The sequence below is a fragment of the Caretta caretta genome, chromosome 7 (assembly GCF_965140235.1).
Source record: "Caretta caretta isolate rCarCar2 chromosome 7, rCarCar1.hap1, whole genome shotgun sequence".
NCBI classification, from domain to species: Eukaryota; Metazoa; Chordata; order Testudines; family Cheloniidae; genus Caretta; species Caretta caretta.
Window position 1 is genome coordinate 19,536,388 of NC_134212.1, and position 12,923 is coordinate 19,549,310.

General features: G+C 59.9%; 1 protein-coding gene across 5 annotated transcripts in view; it reads right to left on the reverse strand.

Annotated features, from left to right (window-relative positions):
• The window catches only part of TMCC1 (transmembrane and coiled-coil domain family 1), a 207,871-nt gene extending 201,323 nt beyond the window's left edge, over positions 1-6,548 (reverse strand). For 2 of the 5 annotated variants that reach the window (XM_048857207.2, XM_075130289.1), the window contains exon 1: positions 6,418-6,548. The gene's annotated coding sequence lies outside the window, so the exon portion shown is untranslated. The remainder of the gene's footprint in view (positions 1-6,417) is intronic. The other 3 variants (XM_048857205.2, XM_075130291.1, XM_048857212.2) reach the window with 2 other exon arrangements.
• Between the last annotated feature and the right edge of the window lie 6,375 nt (positions 6,549-12,923).

Genomic DNA, 12,923 nt, shown 5'->3' on the forward strand with positions numbered 1-12,923 from the left:
ACTCAACTTCTTACACAAGAAATATAGTTAACGGGGGGGAGGGGAATGGACATACCCACATGTAGCATTTAATTAGGGGTTGTCTACACCAGCACTGCAACTTTCTCGTTGCGGGGTGTGAAGAACACTCCCACCCCCGCTTCTGGAGCGCAGCAAGTTTCTGCACTGTAAAGTGCCAGTGTAGATGGTGCACCAGCGCTGGGAGCACAGTCGTGGAGGTGGGCTTTTTCAGAGCCACTTTAAAGCGCTGCCAAGTGTAGACTAGCCCGTACTAAAACCAGTGAAATCAGAAATTGTCACAAAGCTGGAAAAAAGCCAAATAACCAAAACATGTTATCTAGGCATTTGCAGAACTGTTGCTGCTACAGTATCTGAAGATACCACAGCATCACCACTGGCACGGAAGGCCCACAAAGTATTCAAATTTTCTGTAGATTTAAGCAGCATCTTTCACAAAGGCATAGCAAAGCCCAGTTCGACACACAAAGGTCACTACTTTTCAACTATTAGCTAGAGAAGGTGGAGCTCAGAAACTCTGCCCCCACCAGTTACTTCCACTCTCTGAACCACATCCATAATCCACTGCTGAGTATAAGGAGCCCTTGCTTTTCCTTAGATTCACCTACACTAGCATCTGACTCACAGTTCTCCTCCTCCTACTCCCCCCAGCCTTATTCACTCCCTTCATTGCGAAATTCAAGGCAGCTCCAAAACATAAAGGTGTCAAGCACAGATTTTTTTTTTTAAACAACCCCTCCCAAAAAAGGAGACGACAAACAAGAAAGTCGCTGCCCAGCACGTTTATGCTGAAATTTGATGATACAAACAGTCTCAGTTGACGTTTAACAAAACAACCTTGCACAGTCCCATTTTTTCCTCTGCCCATTTAAAGCATTTGATTCTTGCTATGGGTATTCCACCCTGGAAAGCAAGAGCAGAGACAAGTTGTTTCCAATGGCAGGAAAGGGTGGCGGCTGGTAACAACCAGCTGGAAGGGGGATTAGTGACCTCCAGGAAAGAATTCACCCATCTGGGAAGAGAAAAGAAGTAGATTCAACCCCCAAAAGGAAGAGAAATGCGAGCGCTCAGCCCTGGGGAGGAGGAAGGGCAGAGGGATTCTGTGACAGAGAGACAGAGCGGAGCATGGGCTCCAGGCCCTGTGGAATAAGTGGAGGGGGGCAGGGATGGAGGGGAGCTCAGGCCCTGGGGGGGACAGAAGGATAGTTTGTGGGGACGGAAGGGCAGTTCGGGCTCCGGGGAAGGGGGGATGGAAGGGCCCCAGGGAACAAGTGGAGCAGGGGGGAACCGAGGGAGCTCAGGTCCTGGAGAAGATGTAAGGGTCCCAGGGGGGTTGGGGAGAAGCTCAGGCCCCAGGGGGGACCGAAGGAAAGCAGGGGGGCAGGAGGGGACCTCAGGGGGGATGTAAGGGCCCCAGGGTGGTGGGGGGGACAGGGGGAGCTCAAGCCACAGGCAGGACAGAAGAGGAGCAGGGGAGAACAGAAGGGGAGCTCAGGCCCCAGATATAAGGAAGAGGAGCAGGGGAGAACAGAAGGGGAGCTCAGGCCCCAGATATAAGGAAGAGGAGCAGGGGAGGAACCGAAGGGAAGCTCAGGGGGACAGAAGGACCCCAGGGAACAAGTGGAGCAGGGGGGAACCGGAAGGAACTTGGGCCCTGGGGGAAATGTAAGGGCCCCGGAGGGGGAAGGCGCAGGGGCGCGGAGGGGGGGCGCTCGGGCCCCGGGGGAGGGAAGGCGCAGGGGCGCGGAGGGGGGGGCGCTCGGGCCCCGGGGGAGGGAAGGCGCAGGGGCGCGGGGGCTCGGGAACCAGGGGGGTGGAAGGGGAGCCGGAGGGGCGGATTGGAGCTCAGGCCCAGGGGGGTGTGGAAGGGGAGTGGAGCAGGGGGGGAGGGGAGCTCGGGAACCCGGGGGGTGGAGGGGGAGCAAGAGGGGGGCGGAAGGGGAGCAGGGGCCCAGGGGGGAGGAGGGGAGCTCAGGCCCGGGGGGGGGTGAAAGGGGAGCAGGGGGAGGCAGAGGGGAGCTCAGACCCGGGGGGGGGTGAAAGGGGAGCAGGGGGAGGCAGAGGGGAGCTCAGGAACCGGGTGAGCGGGGGGGGACGCAGGGGCGCTCGGGAACCGGGGGGGGGGGCGCGGAGGGGAGCTCAGGCCCAGGGGGAGGTGGAAGGGGAGCAGAGGGGGCGGAGGGGAGTTCGGGAACCGGGGGGGTAGAAGGGGAGCGGGGGGGTGCGGAGGGGAGCTCGGGAACCGGGGGAGGTGGAAGGGGAGCTGGGGCCCGGGGGGGGGGTGGAAGGGGAGCGGGGGGAGGGCGGAGGGGAGCTGGGGCCCGCAGGGGTGGATGGGGAGCGGGGGGAGGGCGGAGGGGAGTTCGGGAACCGGGGTGGGGGTGGAAGGGGAGCGGGGGGGAGCTCTGGAACCGGGGGGGGTGGAAGGGGAGCGGGGAGAGCGGAGGGGAGCTCTGGAACCGGGGGGGGGGGGGCGGAGGGGAGCTGGGGTCCGGGGGGGGTGGATGGGGAGCAGGGGGACAGAGGGGAGCTGGGGGGCGTGAAAGGGGAGCAGGGGGGGAGAGAAAAGCTCAGGCCCGGGGGGGCGAAAGGGGAGCAGGGGGGGCAAAAGGGGAGCTCAGGCCCGGGGGGGGTGAAAGGGGAGCAGGGGGGGCGAAAGGGGAGCTCAGGCCCGGGGGGGGTGAAAGGGGAGCAGGGGGAGGCAGAGGGGAGCTCAGGCCCGGGGGGGGGTGAAAGGGGAGCAGGGGGAGGCAGAGGGGAGCTCAGGCCCGGGGGGGGGTGAAAGGGGAGCAGGGGGAGGCAGAGGGGAGCTCAGGCCCGGGGGGGGGGTGAAAGGGGAGCAGGGGGAGGCAGAGGGGAGCTCAGGCCCGGGGGGGGGTGAAAGGGGAGCAGGGGGAGGCAGAGGGGAGCTCAGGCCCGGGGGGGGTGAAAGGGGAGCAGGGGGAGGCAGAGGGGAGCTCAGGCCCGGGGGGGGTGAAAGGGGAGCGGGGGAGGCAGAGGGGAGCTCAGGCCCGGGGGGGGGGTGAAAGGGGAGCGGGGGAGGCAGAGGGGAGCTCAGGCCCGGGGCAGTGGGAAGGGGAGCGGGGGAGGCAGAGGGGAGCTCAGGCCCAGGTGAGCGGGGGGGGGACGACTCAGGGGCGCTCGCGAACCGGGGGGGGGATGGAAGGGGAGTGGGGGGCGGAGGGGAGCTCAGGCCCAGGAGGAGGTGGAAGGGGAGCAGAGGGGGCGGAGGGGAGTTCGGGAACCGGGGGGGGGGGGGGGGGAGAGCGCGGGCCAGGGGGGGTGGAAGGGGAGCGGGGGCCCGGGGGGGGGGTGGAAGGGGAGCGGGGGGGCGCGGAGGGGAGCTCGGGAACCAGGGGAGGTGGAAGGGGAACAGGGGGGCGCGGAGGGGAGCTCGGGAACCGGGGGAGGTGGAAGGGGAACAGGGGGAAGGGGAGCTTGGGAACCGGGGGGGGGGCGTGGAAGGGGAGCTGGGGCCCGGGGGGGGGGGTGGAAAGGGAGCTGAGGGGAGCTGGGGCCCTGGGGGGGGGTGGAAGGGGAGCGGGCGGAGGGGAGCTGGAGGGCGGAGGGGGTGGAAGGGGAGCAGGGGGGGGGCGGAGGGGAGCTGGGGCCCGGGGGGGGGGGGTGGAAGGGGAGCAGGGGGAGGCAGAGGGGAGCTCAGGCCCGGGGGGGGTGAAAGGGGAGCGGGGGAGGCAGAGGGGAGCTCAGGCCCGGGGGGGGGTGAAAGGGGAGCGGGGGAGGCAGAGGGGAGCTCAGGCCCGGGGGGGGGTGAAAGGGGAGCGGGGGAGGCAGAGGGGAGCTCAGGCCCGGGGGGGGGTGAAAGGGGAGCTGGGGCGGGCGGAGGGGAGCTGGGGCCCGGGGGGGGGCGCGGAGGGGAGCGGGAGGAGGGGAACTGGGGCCCGGGGGGGGGGCGCGGAGGGGAGCGGGAGGAGGGGAGCGGGGGCAGGGCGGAGGGGAGCTGGGGTCCGGAGGGGGTGTGAAGAGGAGCGGGGGGAGGGCGGAGGGGAGCTGGGGCCCGGGGAGGGGTGTGAAGAGGAGCGGGGGGAGGGCGGAGGGGAGCTGGGGCCCGGGGAGGGGTGTGAAGAGGAGCGGGGGGAGGGCGGAGGGGAGCTGGGGCCCGGGGAGGGGTGTGAAGAGGAGCGGGGGGAGGGCGGAGGGGAGCTGGGGCCCGGGGAGGGGTGTGAAGAGGAGCGGGGGGAGGGCGGAGGGGAGCTGGGGCCCGGGGAGGGGTGTGAAGAGGAGCGGGGGGAGGGCGGAGGGGAGCTGGGGCCGGGGGAGGGTGTGAAGAGGAGCGGGGGGAGGGGAGCTGGGGCCGGGGGGGGGTGGAAGGGGAGCGGGGGGGGGCGGAGGGGAGCTGGGGCCGGGGGGGAGGGTGGAAGGGGAGCGGGGGGGAGGGCGGAGGGGAGCTGGGGCCCGGGGGGGGTGGAAGGGGAGCGGGGGGGGGCGGAGGGGAGCTGGGGCCCGGGGGGGGGTGGAAGGGGAGCGGGGGGGGGCGGAGGGGAGCTGGGGCCCGGGGGGGGGTGGAAGGGGAGCGGGGGGGGGCGGAGGGGAGCTGGGGCCGGGGGGGGGTGGAAGGGGAGCGGGGGGAGGGCGGAGGGGAGCTGGGGCCGGGGGGGGGGTGGAAGGGGAGCGGGGGGAGGGCGGAGGGGAGCTGGGGCCCGGGGGGGGTGTGAAGAGGAGCGGGGGGAGGGCGGAGGGGAGCTGGTGCCCGGGGGGGGGTGGAAGGGGAGCGGGGGGGGGGCGGAGGGGAGCTGGGGCCTGGGAGGGGTGGAAGGGGAGCGGGGGGGGGCGAAGGGGAGCTGGGGCCCGGGGGGGGTGGAAGGGGAGCGGGGGGGGGCGGAGGGGAGCTGGGGCCGGGGGGGGGGGGTGGAAGGGGAGCGGGGCGGGGCGGAGCTGGGGCCGGGGGGGGGTGGAAGGGGAGCGGGGGGAGGGCGGAGGGGAGCTGGGGCCGGGGGGGGGGTGGAAGGGGAGCGGGGGGAGGGCGGAGGGGAGCTGGGGCCCGGGGGGGGTGTGAAGAGGAGCGGGGGGAGGGCGGAGGGGAGCTGGTGCCCGGGGGGGGGTGGAAGGGGAGCGGGGGGGGGGCGGAGGGGAGCTGGGGCCTGGGAGGGGTGGAAGGGGAGCGGGGGGGGGCGGAGGGGAGCTGGGGCCCGGGGGGGGGTGGAAGGGGAGCGGGGGGGGGCGGAGGGGAGCTGGGGCCCGGGGGGGGGTGGAAGGGGAGCGGGGGGGGGCGGAGGGGAGCTGGGGCCGGGGGGGGGTGGAAGGGGAGCGGGGGGAGGGCGGAGGGGAGCTGGGGCCGGGGGGGGGGTGGAAGGGGAGCGGGGGGAGGGCGGAGGGGAGCTGGGGCCCGGGGGGGGTGTGAAGAGGAGCGGGGGGAGGGCGGAGGGGAGCTGGTGCCCGGGGGGGGGTGGAAGGGGAGCGGGGGGGGGGCGGAGGGGAGCTGGGGCCTGGGAGGGGTGGAAGGGGAGCGGGGGGGGGCGAAGGGGAGCTGGGGCCCGGGGGGGGTGGAAGGGGAGCGGGGGGGGGCGGAGGGGAGCTGGGGCCGGGGGGGGGGGGTGGAAGGGGAGCGGGGCGGGGCGGAGCTGGGGCCGGGGGGGGGTGGAAGGGGAGCGGGGGGAGGGCGGAGGGGAGCTGGGGCCGGGGGGGGGGTGGAAGGGGAGCGGGGGGAGGGCGGAGGGGAGCTGGGGCCCGGGGGGGGTGTGAAGAGGAGCGGGGGGAGGGCGGAGGGGAGCTGGTGCCCGGGGGGGGGTGGAAGGGGAGCGGGGGGGGGGCGGAGGGGAGCTGGGGCCTGGGAGGGGTGGAAGGGGAGCGGGGGGGGGCGAAGGGGAGCTGGGGCCCGGGGGGGGTGGAAGGGGAGCGGGGGGGGGCGGAGGGGAGCTGGGGCCGGGGGGGGGGGTGGAAGGGGAGCGGGGCGGGGCGGAGCTGGGGCCGGGGGGGGGGTGGAAGGGGAGCGGGGGGAGGGCGGAGGGGAGCTGGGGCCCGGGGAGGGGTGGAAGGGGAGCGGGGGGGGGCGGAGGGGAGCTGGGGCCGGGGGGGGGGTGGAAGGGGAGCGGGGGGGGGCGGAGGGGAGCTGGGGCCGGGGGGGGGGTGGAAGGGGAGCGGGGGAGGGCGGAGGGGAGCTGGGGCCCGGGGGGGGTGGAAGGGGAGCGGGGGGAGGGCGGAGGGGAGCTGGGGCCCGGGGGGGGTGGAAGGGGAGCGGGGGGGGGCGGAGGGGAGCTAGGGCCCGGGGGGGGTGGAAGGGGAGCGGGGGGGGGCGGAGGGGAGCTGGGGCCCGGGAGGGGTGGAAGGGGAGCGGGGGGGGGGCGGAGGGGCGCTCGGGAACGGGGGCGGGGTGTGGAAGGGCCCCGGGGGCGCGAGCGAAGCCAAAGCCCCTGCAGCCGGAGGCGGGAAGGGGCCACTTACCGGCTTAGGGGCGGGAAGCGGCACCCGGTCCCCGGCTGCTCTGGCGGCGGCTGCCCCATTCCCGGCTCCCGGCGCCGCCACCACCAACCGTCCCGCCCCACTGCAACGCGTTACGTCACCACGCAGACAACGAGATAGGTCACGCACTGTGGCGTCAGCGGGCTAGGCCAGTTCAGGACACGCCCCCCAGCAGTGGGCGGAGCCCTCTCCCTAAATCAGCGCAAGCCCCGCCCCTCGTGGGAGCCGCGTTTTGAGACCCTCTCCCCCTTGTGGGAGATTTGGGTTGAGGGGGGTTCCCAGGTGTGAATTTGGCCCCACCTGACTGAAGGAGGAGGGGTGCTCCTGTCATACAGTCAACTTTTATCAAGTGTCAACCGTCATTCGGCATCATTCGCCACTCAACCCAGAAGCCAAGGACTAAAAACTACAACCTGGACGAGCCGACCGCTAGGGTTGCCAACTTTCTAATGGCACAGAACCGAACACCCTTGTCCTGCGCTTGCCCCACCCCTTCCACGAGGCCCTGCCCCGGCTCACTGCAGCCCCCGCCCTCTGTCCCTTGCTCTCCCTCACCCTCACTCCCTCATTTTCACAGGGTGCGGGAGTGGGTGAGGGCTCTGGCTGGAGGTGCGGGTTTTGGGGTGGGGCCAGGGATGATACTGTGAGCCCACAGTATTCTTGCCAGCAAGTTAAAAAAGTATGGCCTGGATGTCTGGACTATAAGGTGGATAGAAAGGGGGCTAGATTATCGGGCTCCTCCGGTAGTAATCAATGGCTCCATGTCTAGTTGGCAGCCAGTATCAAGCGAGTGCCCCAGGGATTAGTCCTGGGGCCAATTTTGTTCAACATCTTCATTAATGAGCTGGATGCTGGGATGGATTGCACCCTCAGCAAGTTCGTGGGTGACACTAAGCTGTGGGGAGAGGTAGATAAGCTGGAGAGCAGGGATAGGGTCCAGAGTGACCTAGACAAATTGGAGGATTGGGCCAAAAGAAATCAGATGAGGTTCAACAAGGAGAAGTGCAGAGTCCTGCACTTAGGATGGAAGAATCCCATGCACCGCTACAGGCTGGGGACCGACTGGCTAAGCGACAGTTCTGCAGAAAAGGACCTGGGGATTACAGTGGACGAGAAGCTGGAATTTGAGTCAACAGTGTGCCCTTGTTGCCAAGAAGGCTAATGGCATATTGGGCTGCATTAGTAGGAGCATTGCCAGCAGATCGAAGGAAGTGATTATTCTGCTCTATTCGGTACTGGTGAGGCCACATCTGGAGTATTGCATCCAGTTTTGAGCCCCCCACTACAGAAAGGATGTGGACAAATTGGAAAGAGTCCAGCAGAGGACAACAAAAATGATTAGGGGGGCTGGGGGAGACGCTGAGGGAACTGGGCTTATTTAGTCTGCAGAAGAGAAGAGTGAGGGGGGATTTGATAGCAGCCTTCAATTACCTGAAGGGGGGTTCCAAAGAGGATGGAGCTCGGCTGTTCTCAGTGGTGGCAGATGACAGAACAAGGAGCAATGGTCTCAAGTTTCAGTGTGGGAGGTCTAGGTTGGATATTAGGAAACACTATTTCACCAGGAGGGTGGTGAAGCACTGGAATGGCTTACCTAGGGAGGTCGTGGAATCTCCATCCTTAGAGGTTTTTAAGGCCCAGCTTGACAAAACCCTGGCTGAGATGATTTAGTTGGGGTTGGTCCTGGTTTGAGCAGGGGGACGAGATGACCTCCTGAGGTTTCTTCCAACCCTAATCTGCTATGAGTCTATGAGGGGTTTGGGGTACAGGATGGAGCTCCAAGCTGGGGCCGAGGGGTCTGGAGTGTGGGAGGGGGTTCTGAGGTGGGGCAAGCGGTTGGAGCGCAGGAAGGGTTCAGGGTGCTGGATCCAGGAAGGAGTTCGGGTGTGGGAGGGGGCTCTGGGCTGGGGCAGGGGTTGGGGTGCGGGAGGGGATGCAGGCTCCAGGAAGGAGATTGGGTGCAGGACAGGGCTCAGGCCTGGTGTGGGAGAGGGTGAGGGGTGCAGGCTCTGGGCGGCTCTTACCTTAGTCGACTCCCTGGAAATGGCAACATGTCCATCAGCTCCTAGGCACAGGGGTGGCCAGGCAGCTCTGCATGCTGCCTCCACACACAGGCGCTGTCCCCGTATCTCCCATTGGCTGCGGTTCCCAGCCAATGGGAGCTACAGAGCCAGTGTTCTGGGCAGGGGCAGCATGTGGAACCCCCTTTGCCATCCCTCCACCTAAGAGACCGCAGGAACTTGCCGTCTGCTTCCAGGGAGCCGTGCAGAGCCAGGTAGGGAGCCTGCCAGCCCCATGCCAACCGGACTTCTAATGGCCCTGTCAGTGGTGCTGACAGGAGCCGCCAGGATCCCTTTTCAACCAGGTATTCTGGTCGAAAACCGGACACTTGGCAATCCTACCCAGAGCATCATCAACTCCTGCAGCTGCAAATGACCCCAATACTCCTGGGCACCTTAGCAGAAGTAAGATTTAAATCAGTTGAAGCTTTTCTGGAGGGGTGACACAGACAGGAGCAGGGAACACATACAGGCACATGTGATTTCAATCTTTATTCAAGATAACCCAGAAGTGATAGGGTTAGTCTGCACTATTTTTGGGTGGGGTGGGGATGAGATTTTCAATGTTAACCCAAAGTACCTACCAACACGGTTTTTATGCTTTTGCTGTCGGTGGGGGTATATATGGCAGTTTACATTGAGTCCTGGAAGACCTCTAGCCATCCCTCACTACAAGAATGGATGTACAGTGCTGGGTGCTACACACATTGAAACAGTTCAATAGCTGTCTCTCGTCTCTGCTGCCCAGGTCCAGCTATGCTGAAGATCTTGATTTAGGCAGCTGAGGGCAGTCCCTGAAATACAGTGAAGCATCTGCTTGCTGGATAGCCTCCTTTTAGATGAGATGGGTATTATATTTGGAAGAGAAAGAAGAATAAGAGGGCAGCAGATACAGGCGAAAGTAACTTCAAGTACTGCGCTCTCCAGTAAATGGACAGTGTGCTCAAAGGTGTAGTGCATAACCCATCTATTTTGTGGGTTTCTGTAAGGCCGTAACTGCTCAATGTAAGCTCTAATCCAGAGGGAAAGCAGAGGACCCACAAAATCCTTGTTTGTAGCCCAATCACTTGCATTTCTGCTTCCTGGATCATATTGTTATGCTGGAAGGTGTCAATGGCTGCTATCAATCACAGGCCTGAAGCTGATGGGTATGCTAAGGGTGTGTAGTAGGGTAGGATGGTTAGTGGTGGCGATGCTGGGAGCTGGGGATGGGACAGCCACCACCAGAGCAGCCAGCAACACTAAGGTCCCTAGGAGAAAATGGGGAGCCTGGTCAAATAAATTATATGGTCTGATTTCCATCAGGGCCAAGCAGGCCCCACACAGCCTGGCTCAGAAGACTATACCTTCGTGCTAGCTTTGCCTTATGGCCACTTCCTTTTTTTGTGTTCAGTCCATCTCAGCTGGAATAGAGAATCAGGCCTAGTGAATGAATTTGGCCCACAGTAGCTTGCCCAAAGTGTTTTAGCTCCGGCACTTTGCTTCTACTCTCCTTCTTGTGATGTGAGATCCTTCTGCAGCGGGAGCCGCATTATTAATGCTGTACAGTAGACCCCACCAGGAGGGTGTACTGATTAGAGGGATACACGGATCAAACAATGTGCCTTTTAGAAAAGACGAAAGCAACATGGTGGATTTGTTTCACAACAATGCCACAGATCAGAACCCAACAGAGATTATTACATTCAGCTGATCTGTGACATTATCCAATGTGACTGTGACTGTGTATTTTTAGAAGTTGTAGTCCTTTGTGTGGAAGCTGATTTGATGAAAAAGTGGCCTTGATCTGGGTTTGTCTGATGCAATTAATGTAGTAATGGTGGAAAAGTCTGAAATTTATATGACTCATTAAAATAATACCCATTTCTTTTGATGTTAACATTCATATTTCCTCTTAAATCACATGTATTAATCTATGCTGGCCAATATTCCTCCCTCTACTCTTCTTCCTCTGTCCCCCCTCCCTACCCCCACCAAATCACAGCAGGCCAGTATAGCTGGAGGCAAAAAGAGAACTCTGACTATGCTATGTTAGGGTGTGGAGAGTGGCATGAGCTGCATTTTGAATTTAAGCACTGCCAGCTGAATTTATAGTCACAGGAGGACCAGCAAGTACATGGATCTTGACATGCCAAAAGAACCTAAAGGCAGGAAAGAAAAAATCTGAGGATCCTTGCACGCTAAAGCTAATACCCACCATTGACAATGGCACTGCTGAGCTGTGGAAGCAGAATTCTATAGTGGGTGTTTCACCATTTAATAACACCCCATTCATGCTCCAGTGAATGGAGTGGCCAGTTTCAGTAGTCAAAAGACATCTTATGCTTCTTCATAAATGATTAGTCTTCTAAGGTTCCCTGCTGTGCACTGCATGAGGATTTGTAGGATCTAGAGAAGTGGTTCTCAACCAGGGGTATATGTACCCCTGGGGGTACACAAAGGACTTCCGGGGATACATCAACTCATCTAGATATTTGCCTAGTTTTACAACAAGCTACATAAAAAGCACTAGTGAAGTCAGCACAAACTAAAATTTCACACAATGACTTGTTTATACTGTTCTGTATACTATACTGAAATGTAAGTACAGTATTTATAATTATATGGTAAAAAGGAGAAAGTAAGCAATAGTGTGCTATGACAATTTTGTATTTTTATGTCTTATTTTGTAAGCAAGTTCTTTTTAAGTGAGGTGAAACTTGGGGGTACGGCAGACAAATTAGACTCCTTAAAGGGGTACAGTAGTCTGGAAAGGTTGAGAGCCACTGATCTAGAGCTAATGTCAAGTAACTTAGGGACAAAAGGTAGGGGTGTTTTTGTTTTATTGTGTTGTTTTCCTTTATTGTTTTTACAAGTTTAGAAATTAACAAGAATGTTTTTATCATGTTTTAAAACATCAGTGTAAACTATTTTTGGGGCTGTAAACATCCCTCTTTGGCAATGAAATCCCAAACACTAGGATACTGTGTCTGTGCATAAGAACCAGAGAGTGTAACTGATGCGTCCAGTTTCATTGCCTAAAACTAGAGGAATACACAAAGTAAACAAACAATATAAATGGTGAGAAGCAGATAAGATTTTTTTTGTTTGTATTTATCATTTCATAAGAAATGCACCATTCAATAACTTATTGAGGTCAGACCCCAGGTAGGCAACAGTTTGGCTTTTTATATACACCAGACTAAGAATAACATCACTAACAATCCTGTTAAAAATTCAAAAGCCCCCAGATCATCTGTGGTTTTAATCGTTATGCAAAAATGACAGACCAGGCATCCAAGCAAGTAAATATAACATGACTAGACCCTATATAAAGCGATCACATATTGCATGTTTTTGCATAGTTACTTATGTTTTAAAAGAGGTCAAAACCAGCATCTATGAAGAAGTAGTACATTTATAAATAAGTAAAATTGATTTTAAATGTTTAGCTTCAGTACTTAGTAATAATTTTTGAGTAATATATGGATGGCATTTCATATATATATTTCTGTTCTACTTTATGGAGCTTCTTATACTACACCCAATATATATATATGAATTTATTGGCCTGATTTTCAGAGCTACTGAAGTAAATGGAAACACCTTTGAAAAATCAAGCCAGTTCATGTGTACACACATGCACACACAGGTCAGATTTTTAGACCTGCATGTGTATAAATGTGTACAAGGAGCCACATCCTTAGACAATCCTCTGTTTTAGGAAACCACCCTAAAGTATCCATGTGAAAGAATTCAAGGGCACGATCTGGTCTCCGGTAATCAAGTGGTTAACCTAAAACCAGATTCCCTCTCTCCTCACATAGGTGCATAGGAGAGCAAGCTGGAGGATTGATTCACCATTGCCCTGCACCTTGAGCAGTCATTTATACCGGGGCAAAATTAATGTAAGAGATTATTCTGATTTGGTGGCACCTTGCTCTGGTGTAAATAACTGTCCAACATGTCAGGCAATGTTGAATTGAGCCCTGTAAGGGGATCTGCTTGGGAAACAGAGGTGGGAGAATGCCTTTGGAATTCTGGTCTACACAACCAGTGATGGGTCTGGCTTGAGCCCAAAGCTGGGATGTTTCCTTTTCTGCTACTTACTTGGCTTGCTAGAGGAAAACACATCACTGACTGACTATTCTTTTTGCTGCTGAATCATTCCACTAACTTGCAATCCACAAATGTACTAAGCACAATTCTGCTTAACCTTTATCAGGCCACCTTGATAAAGGCAGGTCGGTAACAGGGGTAACTGTTAAACATGCCCTTCAGTAAGATGAGTGTCCCTGTACTTGTTGGGATCCATCCTCACTCCTTCTTTCCTCTGGAGGCTTTGCTGCTGTTTGCTACGTTTTTTTAACTATACTTTTATATGTGCTTCCTTACATCTGAAGTTGCTGAGAAGAGCCTGAGTAGTAGATGGTAGACTGGGACTTGAAATCT